Raw genomic sequence first — 22,243 nt, 5'->3', positions numbered from 1 at the left:
TTGGTTATGATCTTGAGAGAAGTAAGAACACTTCAAGGTCTTCAAAGTCTTGAAATTTGGCAGAGAAATGAGAGAAATTTCGTGAGTTTAGAGAGAGAGAGAGGAAGAGGGTGAAGTGTGTGAAGAGAGTGAAGTGAGAAGAGTGAAGAGAGAAGAGGTGGAGTGTGGGTTTGAGTTTAATCATGAGTTTTGGGAAGAGAGTGCATGGGGAGAGGGGAGATGGCCAGATTTTTGAGGCATTAAAGCCTCCTCTCTCCTAAATTCAAATTTTTATAAAAAATCCCTCCTTAATTTTTATAAAAATCTAATTTTTATAAAAATCTAATTTTATAAAAGTGATTCTTTAAGCAATTTTTGATTTATTTAAAAATCTTGTTTTTAACTAATAAATTATGATTAATACTTGTAATTTATATTTCTATTTCATTGGTATAATCCATAATTTGATTAATAAAATTTGATACTAGGAAGTTTATAGCCAAATTTTATAAAGTTTTTAAGCTTTATATTTTATAACTTTGGATTTTTGGCTCTTTAGGGTTTTTGGAACATTGTTTGGTATTCAACAACATGTTGAAGTATAATTAGAGTGTTTTAATTTATTTTTAGAGTTTTATACCCTATTTCAATTATAACAAAGTTTGAAGCTTATTCTAATTATAGTATTGGCATTTCCTATTGTAGCTAAGCAACTTACTAGAATTGTAAGTATCAAGTATATTAGTCCTAGACCTTAGTTGGATCCTAGTTTATGCAAGATTTTTGACCTAATTTATACTACTAGGTCATGGCATGTTGTGCATGAATGGTTATTATAAAGATGCATGAGTCCAAGAATGACCTGAATTGACAGTTGTCACAGTCATTCCCTTTTTCAGTGAGAAAGTCTTCAAAGTCTTTGTTCTTGAATTCCATGTTATTGTCACTTTCGTCGTTGCGAACAACCTTCCTTAGTTGAGTCTCGACCTATTTTATGAAGAGCTTGAGCCTTAGAGTAGCTTCATATTTTTGCTTTAAAAAGAACACCCAAGTGAAACGAGAGAAATCGTCCACTATTACCAGAACATATTTGTTTCCCCCAATGCTTTCATTGGACGAGGGTCCACATAAATCAATATGTAACATCTCCAAAGGTTCTATTACCTTAGTATTGATAATAGAAGGATGACGTTTCCTACTCTGCTTTCCCATTTCACATGCTGCAAAAAGATGTTCTTTATCAAATTTTAGAACCGGAAGTCCTCGAACATGATCGCCCAAAACCAACTTGTTGATATCCTTGAAATTTAGATGAGAGAGTCTTCGATGCCATAACCAGCTTTCATCCGAGTGAGCTCTAGCGAGCAAGCAAACTGCTGGTTTGCCCTGAATGGGGTTTAGATTCAAAGGGGCATTTCCCCCTTTCGCTTAGACTTCAGCAGAACATTATTAGATCTCTTCTCGACAATCTTTCAACCTTCATCATCAAATGATACTTTCAATCCGGTGCCAACTACCTGCTGTGACACGTTGATAAGGTTATGTTGGAACCCTTCAACATAAGCCACTTTTCTTATAGAGAACTCACCATTAGTGATCATTCCATAGCCTTTGATAGTACCAAATGAGTTGTTGTTGTACTTCACATTGCCACCATCCTTAAGAGACCGAAACTCCCTTAATTCTTCCTTCCTCCCTGTTATGTGACAAGAGCAGCCACTATCAATGTACCATTCTTCGTCGAACTGCTCGTCACGAATTACCTGCAAAAATTTTAAGCAGATTTAGGAACCCAAAGTTGCTTGGGTCCTCGTGAGCCTTTTACAAAACAGGGTGTAGTAAGAGAAATATCAACTAAGTAAGTACGTTTAATTAAAGTTTTTTCATCTTTTCATTTTATAGTGAAAACTTTAATTTTGGTTGGTTTAGATTCAGTGGGTTTGGGATTACTGTGATGCCGTCAGCATCCTTTTGGATCTCTTTTGGACATTTGTTATCTTCTTGAAAGAACTTTCCTTTTCCCTTTACATCCTTTGACGAAGGATAACTAGAATTGGAGGATTTGGGTGTAACGCTTGTGTTTCCGGGCTCGTCATTAACATTGATATAGTAGTCTAGGTTAACCTTTGTAACCTGTTTTGAAATAACAGGAGTGTATTATTTGAATATTATGTGTTATGTGCTTAATTGTATATCTTAATTTAATTAAGAATAAAAAATAAGCATCAAAATGAAATGTTAGATAAATCCGATATCTATAGATAATGTTGTAGTAGTTGAAACGAGGTTTCCGAATATATAAAAAATGCCGAAATCCGAGTTATAACGAACAAGTTATGACTTGTCGAAGTTTCGCGACAGAACCGACAACGATGAATGACTTAAAATGTGAAATTTACATTAGAGCGATATTTATCCTTAGCGATCTAGCCGAAAGTCGTAGAGTTCGTTAAACTGAGAGCGTGCATGAAAAGAACGCCCAAATCTGACTTCGTTTGAGGAAGTTATGATTTTTTGAAGTTTCGACTTAGCGGTATGCAGCCCGAATACTCGAAATAGAGATCGAGTGATATTTATCCAAAAATTTCTAAATGATAATTGAAGATCTCATCAATATTATTCCAACGATAAAAAGACGGACGAAAATGGAGTTCAGATGAAAGAGTTATGAATTTCGAATAGAGTTTTCTAGTCCCGGCCTACTAAAAATAATATATAAGTAATATACTTATAATATATTAAAAATCAAATCAAAACTAACCAATGGAGTCTAAACGAGAGTTGTAGAGCATAATCTCACCTTCGCGTCGATATAAAAAACGTCGAAAACGGAGTTCGTATGTGAAAGTTATGAATTTCTGAAGTTCAAATCGCGGAACCCCAAAACTTTCAGTTACCATGACGTGGCAAGCAGTGCCATGACGTGGCGAGTCTTCTGACACCTCTGGGAGTCCCCCAGACGCAACTTGCGATGACGCATGTAGTGACGACCAATCCCACGACGTGGAAAAAGGTGCCACGATGTGGCAAGGGCCAGTTTTGCCCTATAAATAGATTTGAAGGGCCAGTCGAGCTTAGTAGCTCATTCTCTCATCTCTCACTTGTATTGCGTTGATTTACATGCAAAGATGTCACACCCCAAAACAAAGAATGGCGGAAACGTTCTAGGGCGGAGGACGTCATGTAAAGTATCACAACACAGTAAATGTAAATAAGCAAACAACATCATCCATTGCATTAAATATAAAATTTTAATACAAGCGTATTCCGTACAGTTTTAGACACCAAAAATATAATGTAAATCAAAATAGTATGATGAGTCTTGAATGCGCTCCATCTTCTCAAAAGCTATGTATCTGTCTACTGATGACCTGAGAATACAAGTTATTTTGAAAGAGTTTATCAGCATTAAGCTGGTGAATTCATAAGTATTTTAGTGTCGAGGTTTATTATCAAAACGTTTGAACCTGTCGCAAGTATGAGTTGTAAATGTATGTAAGTGTTTGTAAAAGTTTGAATCTCTCAGAAAAACCTATATTTTCTGTTAAAGTAGCCCTCTACCAAGGCTTAACTGTTTTGTATGCTCGTTTGATGTAAAAGTGTGTAATTTCCCAAGTGTAACTATCATTTAACAAAATATAGTTTGTACATTAAAGTTTAAGTGAGGTTATCACCAAAATGTAATGGGTAAATTATTGTAGTACGGTAGTTTTGTTTTATAGGAACTACTGTTGTAATAACTACCTTAAACCGGATTTATATTAAGGTATCATGTGATAAATTGCACCATACTATCGACTGGTAACATCGACAACGTATAGTCGAAAAATAAGGTATGACGTTTGGCACCCGCAGACCTATCGGTGCCACTGTAGCTAGCAGCGAGGTGTAGGATAGTCAATCCAGTATAGATCTATTAGCAAACTCACGCTCTCCCTCCAAGAGACTCTGGCTACAACTCGGGTCATGACCATTAAGACATGCTCCCATACATTGGATCACAATTGTTAACGTATTCGTGTATATGCAATATAATATAACTTGTTCTAGTATCGTTGTATATGTTCTCTTAGTAATAAGTATTGACTCCTGGATGAACTGACTCGTTGATCTAGAAATTGTAGTAGTATGATCCTGTGTTACCCCGATGGTAACTTACTAATGATGTGCTAATAAGTATGAATATGGAAGTACTTTTATGTCTATACATGTATATATGATATAGAACTAATATTGTAACGACCCTCGGATGGTCACCCGAAATCCCACCAGACCACATCTCAGTGCGCGAAAAGGAAATAGGGCGGATGGCCTTCCTAAGCCCTTTAAACATTACTTATATATCTATACATATATGGGCATGTAATTTATAAGTAGTAAAACAAAGTTTAAATAAAAGCATTTGATAAGTAAAAGAGTTTGTGAAACATTTTGAAGTAAAACAGTTTGAACAGTGATAAAAATCATTGGTTTCCTAGTTATTAATCACATGTGATTAATGCAATCACATGTGATCGAAACAATAACTATAAGTGTTTAACTTGTATTCCCCCCCCCCCCCCCCATAAAGTATTTAAAACATTTAAAAGCATTTCAAAGGTTGAATAAAGGGGTATGAACTCACTTGGAAGTTTGAAGATAGCGAGATTGAAAACCGGGCAGAGTTTCGTCTCGCGAAACGGATTTTTCTCGGGATTCTCGGGAATCTCGGGAGTTAAATCGACCCTCGGGACTTGAGCAAAAATGACCAGGGCTTCGGGGTAGTGCGAGCATGGAAAACGAGGTAAAACGCAAGAAAAAGGAGAGTGAATGAGCAATTTTTCCGGAACCCCTCGCACCCCTTCTATAGGGGGCTGGAAGGCCCTCGTACGCGGGGCGTACTCCCGTACGCGGCGCGTACAGGACGTCACTGCTTACGTATTTCGGATGGGGCGGGTCGGATGGGACGGCGGGTCGGGTAGCTTCGCATAGGGCGACGTGGACGATCCGAGGCCGTGGCCTCGAGTACGCGGGGCGTACGAGGGTACGCGGCGCGTACCTCGGCCCTAGGCTGACTCCTCTTCGGATAATACCGAATTTTTAATAAAAATTATATATAAATTATTTATCAAACTTCAAAAATTCATATCTCCTTCATACGAACTCCGTTTTCGATGTTCTTTATATCCCCGTGAAGGTGAGACTACGATCTACAACTTTCGTTTAGATTTTGTTGGCAAATTCCGAAATTATTTTTATTATTTATTTATTAAAATGACGTGATTAAGGAATTTCTTTAAAAATTCATAACTTCTTTATCTGACGTCGGTTTTTGCCAGACTTTTTACCGTTGAAATACCATTGTCGAGACCTTCGATTCTCGTTTAGGTCATTCCGGCCAAATGTCGCTCGATCTCCGTTTCGAGTTTTTAGCTGTCTGTTGCTAAGCTGAACTTGGAAAAATCATAACTTCAATATACGAAGTCGGATTTGGGCGTTCTTTTTACGTACGATCATGGTTTAATGATATTTAAACATAGAAGAATTTAAATAGAAACTTTTTGGACATTTTATTATCAAAGTTAATTTTATTAACTCAAAAAAAATGTTTACAATACTTGACCTATTAGGCCATTACAAAGAGTTGCAATATCGGGTTGTCACATCATCCCCCCGTTAGAGGGAATTTCGTCCCGAAATTCAAAGTAAGAGAACACTCGTGGATTAGGGAAACAGATGTGGGTACTTGCGTTGCATCTGATCTTCGCGTTCCCATGTGAATTCAGGTCCCCGCTTAGCGTTCCAGCGAACCTTCACGATGGGTGTGCGACTTTGTTTCGTTTGCTTGACCTCTCGGTCCATGATTTCTACTTGTTCTTCCACAAAATTAAGGCTCTCGTTAATCTCAATCTCGTCGAGTGGGATTACGAGAGTCTTGTCGGATAGACACTTTTTCAAGTTAGATACGTGGAATGTAGAATGTACGTTACGAAGTGCACCTGGTAGATTGAGTTTGTAAGCTACGGGGCCGACTCTTGCAAGAATTTTGAAAGGCCCTATGTACCTCGGATTAAGCTTCCCACACTTGCCGAAGCGTATCAAGCCCTTCCAGGGTGAGACTTTGAGACGGACTCGGTCTCATACCTGAAATTCCAAAGGTTTCCTTCGTTTATCTGCGTAGCTCTTCTGTCGGTCTCTAGAGGCTTTCAATCGTTCACGGATCTGAACGATCTTCTCTGTCGTTTCCCGGATGATTTTCGGACCGGTAAGAGTACTGTCGGAAGCTTGCCCCCTTGCTAGTTGGGTATCACCCACCTCGGCCCAGCACAGAGGGGATCTGCACTTTCGGCCGTAGAGGGCTTCAAATGGAGCAGCCTTGATGCTCGTGTGATAACTGTTATTATAGGAAAACTCAACAAGGGGTAAATGAGTATCCCATGCCTTCCCAAAGTCAATCACGCAGGCTCACAACATATCTTCTAGTGTTTGGATGGTCCTCTCACTCTGTCCGTCGGTCTGCGGATGGTAGGCTGTGCTCATGTCCAGCCTTGTTCCTAGGGAATGTTGTAGTGATTGCCAGAATCTTGAGGTGAACCTACTATCTCTATCGGAGATAATAGATATAGGCACACCATGTAGCCGTACGATTTCCCTAATGTATGTCCTAGTCAGTTTCTCCATCTTGTTGGTTTCTTTGATACGTAGGAAGTGTGCAGACTTGGTTAATCTATCAACGATGACCCATATGGTGTCAAGTGCACCCGTTGTCTTGGGCAACTTGGTTATGAAATCCATAGTGATCCGCTCCCACTTCCATTCCGGGATCTCTGGTTGTTGCAATAAACCAGAGGGCTTCTAGTACTCGACCTTAACCTTTGCGCAAGTAAGGCATTTACTCACGAAGGTTGCAATCTCTGCTTTCATATTAGGCCACCAGTATAGCTTTTTAAGATCCAGATACATCTTATCTGAACCTGGGTGGACGGAATACCGAGTGTTGTGCGCCTCGGTCATGACCAAGTCTCGGAAACCACCGTGTTTCGGTGTCCAGATCCGATCCATGAAATATAAGGCTCCGTCACCCTTGGCTTCTAAATTCTTGTCCATTCCTCTGAGGGATTCACTCGTCACATTTTCAGGTTTCATGGCTTCAAGTTGGGCCGTCTGAATTTGATTAGACAAGTGTGAATGGATGGTTATTGACAATGACTTGATTTTGCGACCAGAATATTCCTTTCGACTTAGGGCGTCTGCTACTACGTTGGCTTACCCGGATGATAACGAATATCACATTCGTAATCACTGAGTAGTTCGACCCACCGTCGTTGTCTCATGTTGAGATCCTTTTGATCGAAAATGTGTTGTAAACTCTTGTGGTAGGTAAAGATAGTGCTCTTCGTTCCATACAAGTAATGTCTCCAGATCTTCAGAGCAAACACCACTGCTCCTAGTTCAAGATCGTGGGTCGTGTAGTTAACCTCGTGTGTCTTCAACTGTCTCGAGGCGTAGGCGATGACCTTACCTCGCTGCATCAGAACACACCCGAGCCCTTGGTTCGATGCATCGCAATAGACTACGAAGTCTTCTATCCCTTCGGGGAGAGATAGTATTGGCGCAGTGCACAAGGCTCGCTTAAGCGTTTGGAACGCCCTCTCTTGTTTCTCTTCCCAGTCAAAGGCCACGCCTTTCTGGGTCAGGGTTGTAAGAGGTTTCGCTATTCGGGAGAAGTTCTGAATGAATCTGCGGTAGTAGCCAGCAAGACCTAGAAATTGATGAATTTCTGTCGGCGTCTTGGGTGCTGACCAGTTCTCAATGGCTTTAATTTTGGATGGGTCCACGTGGATTCCCTTTTTGCTTACCACGTGTCCTAAGAATTCGACTCTCCGGATCCAAAATTCACATTTCGAGAACTTCGCATAAAGCTTCTCTTTTCGTAACGTCTCTAGAATTTGTCGCAGGTGATCGCCATGCTCTTTCTTACTTCGGGAGTAGATCAGGATGTCGTCAATGAAAACGATGACGAACTGATCCAAATAAGGTCGGCATACTCTATTCATCAGATCCATGAAGACTGCTGGCGCATTGGTCAATCCGAATGGCATCACCACGAACTCGTAGTGTCCGTAACGAGTTCGGAAGGCTGTCTTTGGAACATCCTTCGCTAGAACTCATAACTGGTGATATCCGGATCTCAGATCAATCTTAGAAAAATAGTTCGCCCCTTCCAGTTGGTCAAATAGATCGTCGATGCGAGGCAGAGGGTAACGATTCTTGACCGTCAGTTTGTTGAGTTCTCTGTAGTCAATACACATACGGAATGATCCGTCTTTCTTCTTAACGAACAAGACCGGTGCTCCCCAAGGTGAGAAGCTTGGTCTTATGAAGCCCTTGCTGAGCAGTTCGTTAAGTTGACCAGAGAGTTCCTGCATCTCAGTTGGTGCTAAACGGTAGGGCGACTTGGCTACTGGGGTAGCTTGTGGGACTAAGTCGATTCTGAACTCGACCTGTCGTTGCGGAGGTAACCCGGGTAGTTCTTCTGGAAAATGTTGGGGAAATCGCTCACTACAGGGAAGTTCTTTAGTTCTTTCGTTTCGAGGCTCGTGTCGACGACGTGAGCAAGGAATGCATGGTATTCCTTACGCAGATACTTCTGTGCTTGAATACTTGATATGATGCGAAGACTTGCACCGGTTTTGTCGCCATAGACTATAAGAGTTTCGTTAGACGGAAGGTTTAGACGGACTGCTTTCTCGTAGCACATGATGTCGGCACGGTGAAGGCTTAACCAATCCATGCCAACGATAACGTTGAAACTTTTTATTGAGACTGGCATGAGGTCGATTGGGAATGAATGGTTATCTAGAGTTAGGGTACAACCTAAGTATATGCTACTCGTACTTTCAGTTTTTCCATTAGCCATTTCTACTGTGAATAGTTCTTTGAGTGCGTGTGGTGGTTGATTAAGCATGCGAGTAAATTTATGGTTTACGAAGCTTCGCTCCGCTCCACTATCGAATAGAATGCATGCATAGGAGTCATCGAGGAGGAACATACCAGTCACCACTGTCGGGTCAGCAACTGCTTCCCCGTGGCCTATCGCTGGTACCCTCCCTGCTCTGCCAGCATTTTTCGCCTTGGGGCAGTCCCTCTTATAGTGGCCTGTTTCGCCACATCCATAGCAGGTCGGGCTCGCGCCAGAGCTGGGGACTTGGGCGATCGGTCTCGCTGGAGATTTACAGAAACGGACTGTGTGTCCTCTCTTGTGGCAGTTACAGCACTGCATTTCATGGCAGGGGCCATTGTGGTGGTAGTTGCATTTGTTGCACTTGGGCGAACTTCCAGCTTACCCACCCACCGGAGTAGTAGTAGCAGCAGCAGGGGTTATTGTGGCATGTATTGCCACAATTTGCTGCTTTTTGGCATCCTGTTGCTTCTTCTTTTCATCCCAGAATTTCCGCTTAGTATCAACGGGTTTGGAGGGTTCCGGGATGGCTAGGGTGGTTGTGGTTGCAGGGGTTTTGACTCCATGGTCAATGAGTCGTTGTGCCAATCGTTTGGCACTGTCGAAGGTAGCGGTGTTTGATGCTAGAACATTCCCCTGATACAGAGGCACAAGCCCCCATATGTACCTTTCGATCTTTTTCCCTTCAGTGGGAACCATATTAGGGCAGAGGGCCACCAGTTCGCTGAACCTGGCGGTATAAGCAACAATATTGGTGCCCTTCATGGTCAGGATCCAAAGCTCCTGCTCTAGTTTCTGGATCTCGCCCCTCGGGCAGTATTCCTCAATCATGAGGTCTTTCATCGTTTCCCAGCCTATGTCGTTGGCTACGACGAGAGTTAGAGATTTAATGTGGCCGTTCCACCACGTCAGGGCCTTTCCTTCAAAGGTGCATGCGACATATTTCACTTTGCTCGCAGCAGGGCATGAACATATTTCGAAGACCGCTTCAGTCTTCTCGAACCATTGCGAGAGGGCAATGACTCCGCCGGTCCCATGAAAGGACTTCGGCTTGCAGTTGGTGAAATCCTTGTAAGAGCACTCTCTCGAGCGCACAGGGGTTTCAACCGGGATTGATTCCACAGGGGTTCCACCTCTGCTGGCATCAGGAGAGTGATACTGAGCCATGGCAGTTGCCACTGCTGCAGCTACGGCAGCATTTAGGGCTGCAGTATCGATGACCGGAGGCGGGGGAGGTGGTGGTGCAGGATTATTCCTGGGAGATTTGCGAGGAGGCATCTTTCAGCTATAATTTTATAAAGATAATAAAAATGGTAAGAATCAATTTGTAAGCAATGTGCGAGTGACACATGGACTAACTAACCATAGCCCAACAGTTGAATGAGTGTTTGAAATCACAACAAGAAATATTAGTAGGAAAACACAAGTGTATAGATTTTTCCCACAATTTAGATAGATTTCAATAATACTGGTATCACTGATGAAATAAGTTCAAGGAAAATCGACCTAACAGTAGGTCTTACATCATACCATATAGAAAAGTTTGACAGTTCTTAGATTCCTAATTAGAGTACTGAAAGTTAGGAATATTTTACAGACAAGTGCTACTTAGAGCACAGATGTTAAAGGCTAATCCTTAACCCTAAAGATAATGATGTACTAGACATCATCTAACGGCGATGAATATTCCTCGGGGGAACCCTAAGGTCTCTCATTTGACGGACCACCTCTTGAAGGTGTCACTCATGAGCCCTTTGACAAGCTCGAAGTTCCATGACTTCAGCTTGAGAGGCAACCAGATGTTGCTGTAGGGTTTCATTGGTTCTCCGGGTCTGTTCCATGTCTTCTTCAAGACGGCGGATGCGGACTGTGTTGACACCTGAATTGGCATCAATCTCCATGACCCGGTCGATGGCTGCTCGACATTACGAGTTATTTTGTGGATAATGACAGGCAGGGCTCGATCAGCAGAGCCACCATTGCTGACGTTGTAAAAGCTTCGGTCCCCAAAGTATGGTAAGGGTTGACCCTGTTCATCACTCCAACGATTCAATTTGTTTGCCCATAAGGGAGTAGGACCTGGAAAAGCTGGTCGATGGTTGTTGTTTGGGGGTTGACCTACGAGCGGTAGGTTGCTGACATCAGGCTCAGAGTCTGATCCATCTGAGAAGCCTTCAGCTTGATGATCATCCAACGGAATTTGGTGTTCATCGTCAGACTCTGCTTCGAGCATTCCTATGTTGCCTTCATTTGGAAAGTACGAGTCGTCGTGATGGAATCCAGCCATTTAAATCTACGCGAGAAGAGAGGTATAAAGATATAGTATGTATGTAGTTAATAGCACAAAATACACCTATAGTATTTTAAGTTTAAGTTCCACTGATTTTTTTGTGGCATTGTTGGTAAGTTTTTAGACTTGTTAACACATCACAACTATTCTAGGGCATATGCTAATCACTCCTCGGACCAGCATAGTTGATCAGGCTATGCCATTCCCAGGACTGACCATACATCCCCTAGCTTACCTGTGATATTTAACAATCGTAATACTCTTGTTCTTGTCGTTGTGACACTGTTTTAGTATGAATGTAGACTAGTATACTTAATTAACTATTTTTGTATTTAAAGTATAGACTCTTGGTCAAAGTGTTTTAATCCCAAATGGGTTTATAGTTTAGTATATCTTTTATGGGTTGATATACTTGCTTCACTATAAACAATGCTTTGATACCAATCTGTCACACCCCAAAACCAAGAATGGCGGAAACGTTCTAGGGCGGAGGATGTCATGTAAAGTATCACAACACAGTAAATGTAAATAAGCAAACAACATCATCCATTGCATTAAATACAAAATTTTAATACAAGCGTGTTCCGTACAGTTTTAGACACCAAAAATATAATGTAAATCAAAATAGTATGATGAGTCTTGAATGTGCCCCATCTTCTCAAAAGCTAGCATCGGTACCTGTCTACTGATGACCTGAGAATACAAATTATTTTGAAAGAGTTTATCAGCATTAAGCTGGTGAATTCATAAGTATTTTAGTGTCGAGGTTTATTATCAAAACGTTTGAACCTGTCGCAAGTATGAGTTGTAAATGTATGTAAGTGTTTGTAAAAGTTTGAATCTCTCAGAAAAACCTATATTTTCTGTTAAAGTAGCCCTCTACCAAGGCTTAACTGTTTTGTATGCTCGTTTGATGTAAAAGTGTGTAATTTCCCAAGTGTAACTATCATTTAACAAAATATAGTTTGTACATTAAAGTTTAAGTGAGGTTATCACCAAAATGTAATGGGTAAATTATTGTAGTACGGTAGTTTTGTTTTATAGGAACTACTGTTGTACTAACTACCTTAAACCGGATTTATATTAAGGTATCATGTGATAAATTGCACCATACTATCGACTGGTAACATCGACAACGTATAGTCGAAAAATAAGGTATGATGTTTGGCACCCGCAGACCTGTCGGTCCCACTGTAGCTAGCAGCGAGGTGTAGGATAGTCAATCCAGTATAGATCTATACGCAAACTCACGCTCTCCCTCCAAGAGACTCTGGCTACAACTTGGGTCATGACCATTAAGACATGCCCCCATACAGTGGATCACAATTGTTAACGTATTCGTGTATATGCAATATAATATTACTTGTTCTAGTATCGTTGTATATGTTCTCTTAGTAATAAGTATTGACTCCTGGATGAACTGACTCGTTGATCTAGAAATTGTAGTAGTATGATCCTGTGTTACCCCGATGGTAACTTACTAATGATGTGCTAATAAGTATGAATATGGAAGTACTTTTATGTCTATACATGTATATATGATATATAACTAATATTGTAACGACCCTCGGATGGTCACCCGAAATCCCACTAGACCACATCTCAGTGCGCGAAAAGGAAATAGGGCGGATGGCCTTCCTAAGCCCTTTAAACATTACTTATATATCTATACATATATGGGCATGTAATTTATAAGTACTAAAACAAAGTTTAAATAAAAGCATTTGATAAGTAAAAGAGTTTGTGAAACATTTTGAAGTAAAACAGTTTGAACAGTGATAAAAATCATTGGTTTCCTAGTTATTAATCACATGTGATTAATGCAATCACATGTGATCGAAACAATAACTATAAGTGTTTAACTTGTATTCCCCCCCCCCCCCATAAAGTATTTAAAACATTTAAAAGCATTTCAAAGGTTGAATAAAGGGGTATGAACTCACTTGGAAGTTTGAAGATAGCGAGATTGAAAACCGGGAAGACTTTCGTCTCGCGAAACGGATTTTTCTCGGGATTCTCGGGAATCTCGGGAGTAAAATCGACCCTCGGGACTTGAGCAAAAATGACCAGGGCTTCAGGGTAGTGAGAGCACGGAAAACGAGGTAAAACGCAAGAAAAAGGAGAGTGAATGAGCAATTTTTCCGGAACCCCTCGCACCCCTTTTATAAGGGGGCTGGAAGGCCCTCGTATGCGGGGCTTACGTATTTCGAATGGGGCGGGTCGGATGGGACGGCGGGTCGGGTAGCTTCGCATAGGGCGACGTGGACGATCCGAGGCCGTGGCCTCGAGTACGCGGGGCGTACGAGGGTACGATATACGTGTTATGTGTATATTTTGTTTTTATATGTGTGAATGTATGTTTACTTTCTTCTATCTCATAGATCTAATTTATTCTCTATGAAATGTGTGTTATGTGTGTGTCTCTCGTCTGTTATGTGGAATATGTATTGATTGAACATGCTATACAAGTTTTAAACTATGTATAAAAATATATGTTTTTGTCTACTAATATGTTGGGTAGAGCATGGGTAGATAGTTGATGTGTGATAAACAGATGAGAGGCCTTGATATTGTTATTGTTGATCTACTTATTCAGCGAAGTATGGATAACAACTATAGACTCTTTCAAGACAGTCTTGTGGAATGCTAGCAGGTTCATAACCTGTAGGTGTTGTGAACGATGTGTTCACCGGTGTACTCTATACCCCTCATGGTTGCCTTTAGGATATCTATTGTTGAGGAAACCCCTTGGCAGTAATGTCCATCCCGATGAAAATCCTAGATTAGGTCCCTTGAGATAGATGTTGTTTTAGGGACGTAAAGTGATGATAGCGGGAATGGGTAGTCGGGTTATTGTTGGTTGGTGAAATTAAATATAATTTATTTATTATGGGTTGAAAACCCTATATGCTCACCATGCTCCCAAGCCTGACCCACTCAGTCTTATTTGCATTACAGGAAGTGACGCGAGGGCATAAGATGGATGAATCATCAAGTTGTTTTGTTTACAAGTCTGTATATGTATATATTTGTTGAATGACGTGTAATGTTATTGTTTATGCTTTATGGTCTGTATCGGAACATGACATCCCGAGTTGTGATTATATAACGAAAATGCATCTCTTGATGAAATGCTTTGATAAATATTATTTTATCATATTTTGTTTTGGGAACAAATTCCGCAACTCTTTTAAATCAAAAGGATTTACTCTGAAATTATTTCAAAAAGCATAAATGAAATCGGTCTTTTCTGGCCGTAATTTTGGTTGATGTCACAGTTGGTATCAGAGCATTAGTTTAAGCGAACTAGGAATTTGTAGGATTTCTAGACTTAAACTTAGAATGCTAAGTGGAGATTGTGAGATGTGTTTCTGATATATCATAGACACGAGCACAAGTATATTTTAGGAAGTTGACTAAAATGCTTTTATGTGCTAAATGTTATATGGTGCCATATATGATATTATTTGTTCGGAACTATGGTCTGTTGCCGACAGGATTCGGAAACGTTATGTGTGTAGGATTCTAAGCGTACGTCTACGATATTAGAACTAGCATGTAAACGTTTCAGAGTAATAAGGAGGATTTGAATATCTATCATGAATGAGGATCTAATTTCTCCTTATTTGGTGTGTATATCAAAAATGGTGAGAACAAGGAGTGGCGTTGGAAACGCGGATGAAAACAGGAATCAACCGCCAGTGATTAAGCAAATACCTATTGTAGCAGCAGCACCAGAACATATAACAATGGCTAGGGTACAATCCATGATTCGGGCTATGTTAGCAGAACAAACGGATGAGATGCAGCAGATGTTGCATGATAATAGGGACGAACCTATCATGCCCATCGAGGAACCTGAATTGATTCAGGAGCAATCGGAGGAAGGAACACAATAGTAGCATTATCAGTCAAGTTGGGACTCAAGGAGAACGAATGAACAACCCGGAAAGGTGAAACAACAAGGATGGGCGAATGTACAAGAATTTCTTGGGTGCCAAGCCTCCAAGTATTTCTGGAAGCCCAAAGCCTGTTGAGATAATGGATTGGATCTCTGAAATGGAGATGGTATTTGAAAGTTGCGATTGTAGCAACAAACAGAAGACTGTCTTTGCAGTTAGACAACTGAAGACTAGAGTCTTGAGTTGGTGGAAGTTGCTGGCAGATACTATGCCACGAGGAGAAGCCATGAAAATGTCATAGGAGGAGTTCTTGGAACAACTAAGGGTGCAATATTGTTCAGAGATAGATCTAATTGATCTGAACAATGAGTTCCAAAACTTGAAGAAGGGGAGGATGAGCATAGACGACTATGCTACTGCATCCACTGAGAAAACGAAGTTATTTCCGTACCTAGTGCCAACAGAACTCGCCAAGATTGAGAGGTTCGCTATTGGACAGCCTGCCGACTTTGGTCCAACACTCAAGATGGCAACTACTCTGAAAACAGTTGTTCGAGCAGCTAAGAATATGGAGGCCCAGCAGAAGGAAAATGGTATGGAGAGGATAGAGGTTGGTGAAAAGAGGAAGTTCGATGGAACTTCAGGGTCCAACAAGAAAAACAAGTTCTCGAAGTCTAGTTCGAGAGGAGAAGGAGGGGAAGCAAAATGGTGCGAAAAATGTAAGAAGAAGCATCATGGAAAATGTGAGGTAGTGGCCACATGCTTCAAATGTGGAAAGCCAGGGCACTATGCCAATGAATGCACCCTCACTAAGAAAATTTGCTATGGTTGTGGTGAGGAGGGACACATGTCGAGGGACTGCCCGAAAAAGGAGGCAACAAGACCCAACATTCCTCCAAAGCCGAAGGCGAGAGCATTCCAGATGACACTGGAAGTTGCTAAAGATGAAGTTGATGTCGCTTCAGGTACCTTTCTCGTAAACACATTGCCTGCCTAAATTTTATTTGACTCTAGATCCAACTACTCCTTTATTTCGCACGAATTTGGTAAAAAACTAGCTTTGCCAGTTGATAGACTAGATAATGCCTTATTAGTCGAAGTTGCTAGTGGCAAGTTTGTACCTGTTAGCCATTGTATGAAAAACATCTTAATTGATTTAAATGGGAATATGTTCCACGAGGAATTATTACCTATAGAATTAATGGTTTCGACATCGTGTTGGGAATGGATTGGCTTAGCGCCAATGACACCGAGATATTGTGCAAGAAGAAGATTGTAAAGGTAAACTTGCCTGGGAAAGAGTCATTTATGGTGTATGGAGATAAACGCAGAGTAAATTCTGGAATCATTTCATTGATGAAAGCCAGAAAGTGTTAGGCCAAAGGATGTACATTGTATCTAGCATTTGTGATAGATGCTAAGAAGGAGAAAAAGGAGATGCAGAGTATTCCTGTCGTACGTAATTATCCGGAAGTATTTCCCGAAGATCTTCCCAGATTACCGCCTGATAGACAAGTGGAGTTTAGAATAGACTTGTTACCAGGGACGACGCCAATAGCAAAATCACCTTACCGATTAGCACCGACGGAGATGAAGGAGCTAATGATGCAACTTCAGGATTTATTGGAAAGAGGTTTCATTAGACCTAGTTCATCACCTTGGGGAGCTCCAGTGTTATTCATGAAGAAGAAAGATGGAAGTATGAGAATGTGCATTGATTATAGAGAACTGAATAAAGCAACGATAAAGAATAGATATCTATTGTCAAGGATTGATGACCTATTCGATCAACTCCAAGGTTCAAGCTATTTCTCGAAGTTCGATCTTAGGTCAGGTTATCATTAGCTGAAAGTAAGAGAGCAGGATATAGAGAAGACTGCATTCAGAACACGATATGGGCACTACGAGTTTTTGGTTATGTCGTTTGGACTAACCAATGCTCCAGCAGCATTCATGTGTTTAATGAACATGGTTTGTAATCCGTTCCTAGATAAATCTGTGATAGTGTTCATAGATGACATTCTGATTTATTCGAAAATCCAAGAGGAGCATGGCAGAAACTTGCGAGAAGTGTTAGAAGTTTTGAAGAATGAGAAGTTGTATGCAAAGTTCTCCAAATGTGATTTTTGGATTTGAGAAGTCCAATTCTTGGGTCACGTGGTCAACCAAGAAGGGATAATGGTTGATCCAGCAAAGATTGAAGCTGTGATGAAGTGGGAACAACCAAAAAGTCCCACGGAGATCCAAAGCTTTTTGGGATTAGCCGGATATTACCGAAGGTTTATCCAAGGCTTTTCTTCGATCGCTAGTCCATTAACAGCTTTGACCCACAAAGGAGATACTTATGCTTGGAATGATAAGCATAAAGAAGCATTCGAGAAGCTAAAGAAGAAACTATGCGAGGCACCGATACATTCTCTCGATGGAGTTGAAGACTTCGTTGTTTATAGGGATGTGTCTGGTGTTGGATTGGGTTGTGTTTTGACCCAAAGAGATAAGGTGATCGTGTATGCATCTGGATAGTTGAAAGATCATGAAAAGAACTAGCCAAATCATGATTTGGAGTTGGCAGCGGTAGTTTTCGCTCTAAAGATATGGAGGCATTACCTCTATGGCACGAAGTGCAAACTTTTTAGTGATCATAAAAGTCTCCAATATCTCTTTAATCAGAAAGAATTGAATATGAGGTAACGACGCTGGCTAGAATTACTTAAGGACTACGACTGTGAGATACTTTACCACCCCGGTAAAGCAAATGTTGTTGCTGATGCTCTCAGTCGGAAACTCAATCTTGAAAGAAAAAGGCCAAGAGCGTTAAGAATAGAAGTTGTCTCAACAATTGTGGAGAGTACAAAGAAAGCTCAAGAGGAAGCTTCTGAGAAGAATGACCGAAAGCAGGAACGTTTGGGCAAAACGTTGGTGTTCGGTATAAACAGTCATGGACTGAAGGTGTTCCAAGATCGGATTTGGATACCAAACACAGGAGGAGTCAGAGATCTTCTGATGAAAGAAGCTCACAAGACCATATACTCGATTCATCCCGGTAGCACTAAAATGTATAGGGACCTAAAACCCTATTACTGGTGGCCGACGATGAAGCTTGATGTTGCAAACTATGTGGCCGAGTGTGTGACTTGTGCTAGAGTCAAGACACAACATCAGAAACCGTATGGGAGTTTAGAACCTTTGAATATACCTATGGGTAGATGGGAAGAAATTGCTATGGATTTTGTCACTAAACTGCCCAGAACAAAAAGTGGTCACGACATGATTTGGGTGGTCGTTGATCGATTCACTAAGAGTGCGCATTTCATACCATCCAATGAGAAATTTTCTATGGAAAAGCTTGCGAATTCTTACGAGAAGGAAATTGTGAGGCTTCACAGTGTTCCGTTAACGATTGTATCGGATCGTGATAGCCGTTTCACCTCGAGGTTTTGGAAAAGTCTACAAGAGGAAATGGGTACCAAGTTGTGTTTAAGTACAACTTACCATCCGCAGATTGATGGTCAGAGCGCAACAACAATACAAACACTTGAAGATATGCTGAGAGCATGTACCCTGGAATTCCTAGGTAATTGGGATGAACATTTACCTTTGGTAGAATTTTCCTACAATAATAGTTTTCACTCGAGCATAATGATGGCACCTTATCAAGGTTTTTACGGACATAAGTGTCGTACGCCGTCTTGTTGGCTTGAGGCTGGGGAAAAGCAGTTTATGGGACCCGAGATGGTTCATCAAACCACTGAAAAGTTGAAAATAATTAGGGAAAGAATGTTAGCCGCTCAGGATCGTCAAAAGAGCTATGCTGACAAAAAGAGAAGACTGATGACTTTTGAAGTTGGAGATTCGGTTTTGCTTAAAGTCTTGCTGTGGAAGGGACTTATAAGATTTGGTAAAAGAAAAAAATTAAGTCCAAGGTTTATTGGACCGTTTCAAGTTCTTCAGAGGATTGGGAACCAAGCTTACAAGCTCGAACTACCAGAAGAACTGAATGGAATTCATAACACTTTCCATGTGTGTTATTTGAGGAAGTTCACGGGAGAAGTTCCTGACATGATTCCACTTTCGGAGTTGAGAATCGATGAGAACAAAAGGTTGATTGAAGAACCAGAGACATTCTTTGACCGAAAGATTAAGAAGTTGCGATGCAATATGGTCGAGTTAGTGCTTTTCCGATGGAAACACACGAATGGGCCAAATCTCACCTGGGAAACGGAGAGTGACATGATGAGTCACTACCTGCATTTGCTTCTTGATGTGTGATTCCGGGGACAGAATCATTCTAAGGTGGAGAGAATTGTAACGCTTGTGTTTCCGGTCTCGTCATTAATATTGATATAGTAGTCTAGGTTAACCTTTGTAACCCGTTTTGAAATAATAGAAGTGTATTATTTGAGTATTATGTGTTATGTGCTTAATTGTGTGTCTAAATTTAATTAAGAATAAAAAATAATCATCAAAATGAAATGTTAGATAAAGCCGATATCTATGGATAATGTTGTAGTAGTTAAAACGAGGTTTCCGAATATATAAAGAATACCAAAATCCAAGTTATAACGAAGAAGTTATGACCTGTCGAAGTTTCGCGATAGAACCGGCAACGCTGAATGACGTAAAAAGTGAAATTTATGTTAGAGTGATATTTAGCCTTAGCGATCTAGACGAAAGTCGTAGAGTTCGTTAAACCGAGAGCGTGCATGAAAAGAACGCCCAAATCTGACTTCGTATCAGGAAGTTATGATTTTTCGAAGTTTCGAATTAGCGGTATGCAGCCCGAATACTCGAAATAGAGATCGAGTGATATTTAACCAAAATTTTCTAAATGAGAATTAAATATCTCATCGATAGTAGTCCAACGATAAAAAGACAGACGAAAACAGAGTTCAGATGAAGGAATTATGAATTTCGAACAGAGTTTTCCTGTCCCGACCTACTAAAAATAATATATAAGTTATATACTTATACTATATTAAAAATAAATTCAAAATTGACCAATGGAGTCTAAACAAGAGTTGTAGATTATAATCTCACCTTCGCGTCAATATAAAGAACGTCGAAAACGGAGTTCGTATGCGAAAGCTATGAATTTCTGAAGTTCGGGGCGCGGAACCCCAAAACTGTCAGATACCACGACGTGGCAACCAGTGCCATGACGTGGCGAGTCTTCTGACACCTCCAGGAGTCCCCCAGACATAACTTGCGATCACGCATGCAGTGGCGACCAAGCCCACGACGTGGAAAAGGGTGCAACGACGTGGCAAGGGCCAGTTTTGCCCTATAAATAGATTTGAAGGGCCAACTGAGTTTGGTTGCTCATTCTCTCATCTCTCACCTGTATTGCATCGATTTACGTGCAAAGAATTACTACGAAGCCCCAGTATCATTCTCGAGTCCCGAAGCAAGTCCTGAAGCAACAAAGATCCCGAGAAGTGCAATTCCCGAGCCGAAGCTCTGCCTGCGAGGAGCCCGGTTTTTGTGAAGATCTTCAAGATCTACTGAAGAAAACTACTTCTGCAAGTCGTAGTGCTGTCCGATCAAGTTCTGATCAAGTGATTGTGTAGTTAATTTCGTCTAACGCATAACTATGAAGTATTTTATACGATATACGTGTTATGTGTATATTTTGTTGTTATATGTGTGAATGTATATTCACTTTCTTCTATCTCATAGATCTGATTTATTCTCTATGAAATGTGTGTTATGTGTGTGTGCCTCGTCTGTTATGTGGAATATGTATTGATTGAACATGCTATACATGTTTTAAACTATCTATAAAAATATATATTTTTATCTACTAATATGTTGGGTAGAACATGGGTAGATAGTTGATGTGTGATAAATAGATGAGAGGCCTTGATGTTGTTATTGTTGATCTAGTTATTCAGCGGAGTATGGATAACGACCACAGACTCTTTCTAGATAGTCTTGTGGAACGCTAGCAGGTTCATAACCTATAGGTGTTGTGAACGCTGTGTTCACCGGTGTACTCTATCCCCCTCATGGTTGCCGTTAGGATATCTATTGTTGAGGAAACCCCTTAGCAGTAATGTCCATCCCGATGAAAATTCTAGATTACGTCCCTTGAGATAGATGTTGTTTTAGGGACGTAAAGTGAGGATAATGGGAATGGGTAATCGGGTTATTATTGGTTGGTGAAATTAAATATAATTTAGTTATTGTGGGTTGAAAACCCTATATGCTCACCAGGCTCCCAAGCCTGACCCACTCAGTCTTATTTGCATTACAGGAAGTGGTGCGAGGGCATAAGATGGATGAATCATCAAGTTGTTTTGTTTACAAGTCTGTATATGTATATATTTGTTGAATGACTTGAAATGTTATCGTTTATGCTTTATGGTTTGTATCGGAACATGACATCCCGAGTTTTGACTATATAATGAAAATGCATCTCTTGATGAAATGCTTTGATAAATATTATTTTATCATATTTTGTTTTGGGAACAAATTCTGCAACTCTTTTAAATCAAAAGGATTTACTCTGAAATTATTTCAAAAAGCAAAAATGAAATCAGTCTTTTCTGGCCATGATTTTGGGGATGTCACATTGGGTTTAGAAGTGTCATTTGAACTTCTGTGTGTCTGATTGAACTTGGACAGATGAGGACCGAAACCGTTGTTTCGGTTGTTATCGGATGAGGGACCGAAACCGCTTTTTCGGTTGCTATGGGACGGAGTACCCAAACCGCTCTTTCGGTTGATATGGGACGGAGGACCGAAGCTCTCCTTTCAGTTCCTATTGGTCTTTGGACCGAAACTTTCCTTTCAGTTCCTGTCATTCAAAGGACCGAAACCACCCTTTTGGTTCCTTTCGATCGAAGGACCGAAATCAACCTTTCGGTTGATATTTTCTTGAGGACCAAAGCTATTCTTTCGGTTCCTTTTAGGTGTGGGAGCGAAATAACCCTTTCCATTCCTTGATTCCTTTGGATATTTGTGCTTCTTTTCAATCCTTACATAGTGTGGATTTTGCAATCTCCGAAACTGTTTCCTTTCTGAGAGATTCTTCTTGTATCTCAGATTTCGTTTGTGTTTATGATCAGCCACCTGTTTTGGATTCCTGTGGATGTTAGCCTTTTTCCTTGAAGAAGGAGCATCGTCACTTTT

This window comes from Lactuca saligna, chromosome 3 (genome assembly GCF_052625555.1).
Source record: "Lactuca saligna cultivar CGN05327 chromosome 3, ASM5262555v1, whole genome shotgun sequence".
Lineage (NCBI taxonomy): Eukaryota > Viridiplantae > Streptophyta > Magnoliopsida > Asterales > Asteraceae > Lactuca > Lactuca saligna.
This window is presented reverse-complemented; position numbering follows the sequence as displayed.